Source organism: Belonocnema kinseyi, chromosome 1 (genome assembly GCF_010883055.1).
Source record: "Belonocnema kinseyi isolate 2016_QV_RU_SX_M_011 chromosome 1, B_treatae_v1, whole genome shotgun sequence".
Taxonomy (NCBI): Eukaryota; Metazoa; Arthropoda; class Insecta; order Hymenoptera; family Cynipidae; genus Belonocnema; species Belonocnema kinseyi.
In genome coordinates, this window is record NC_046657.1 from 23,239,208 (window position 1) to 23,240,678 (window position 1,471).

The window sequence follows — 1,471 nt, forward strand, 5'->3', positions numbered from 1 at the left end:
ATCACAATCACAGAAAAGCGTCGTTTTTTCTAAGATGCACGTCGTAATGTTGGCGCTTTATCCGTACACGTCGTATTTGCACTGAATTCGGCACACAACAAACCACATGTCGTTGTTAGATCCTCGTGCACGTCGTATTTCGCACTCGGACCTTTTGCGTCGTTTCCTCGTCGTCACACGTCTCGAATAGAATAATTTTGCATCGTCGTAATCCCGTTCTACACGTTTCGACTTTATGTAGTTCCCGAAAAAACAAATTTTGCCCGTCTTCGAAAATCGGCTTTGTTCTCGAAATTGCGTCGTTATCGGTGCGCATCGTCTCGAATTCGCGGAAGCGATTTTTTCGAAATAACCACTTCTTCGATCACCTGCGAGATCCGCGGTCACTCATCCCGGTTGAGCCCCCAAATTGTAGACTTTTTTGATGGTAAAATAATATTTATTGATTAATTTAGTTGATACAAGGATAAAAGCCGAAATCTCGCATCCACATCGCTTCGCCGCACGCTTCGCACTCCCGATTCTTCCTTCCTTCCTCCTTCCATTCGCGTGGATAGGTGTCGCATTAGTATTTTAAATTTCTATCCCTACAATACATAAACTTTGTACAAAAGAAATTTATGTTCCATGAAGACTAATATTCTGAGCAAAAAATTAATGTTTAATCATAGTTAAATTTTCGACAACAAAGATTACTTTTCTACCAAGAAAGAAGAGTATTCAATAAAATACAAAAAATTCTAACTAAAAACGATCACTTTTCATTTAAACATAGAATAGTTAAATTTCTGGTTAAAAAAATTAATTTTTAACCAAAAAGAAAATAAATTTTCTACAAAATAGTTACATTTTCGGAAAACAAATTTATCCAACTAATTGATGAATCAACAACCAAAAAAAAATATGAGAAAGAAAATGTTAAAATTGTTTGAAATCGCTCGAAATTATTGAAATTAATTGAAAATTCCTTAGAACGTTTTAAAATACTCTCAAATATTTCGAAACCTTCAAAATATTTTGAAAGACCTTGGTATCTTTTAAAGATTTCTAAAGAACTTTGGAATTTTTTTACATAACCCTGCTAAAGTTGTTAAAATTCTTTGAAATTCCTTTAAATTATAAAAATAAGTTGAAAATTCCTTAAGATCTTCCAAAACATCCTCAAATATTCAAAATCCTTACAAACCTTTTAAAATCTTTAAACAATTTTTAAAGCTCTTGAAAATATCCTACAATTCAATAAATACCCTGAAATATTTCAAATCCTTTAAAATCTCACACTAAATTATTAAAATAATTTGAAAATTACTTGAAATCTATTAAAATATTCTAAAATATACATCAAATCCTTTAAAATATCATTCTAAATTACTGTGATCAATCGAAATTTCCTTGGAATCTTTTAAAATTCTCTCAAATTTTTCAAATCCTTTAAAATCTTTTCAAATACCTAGAACATTTTATAAAGATT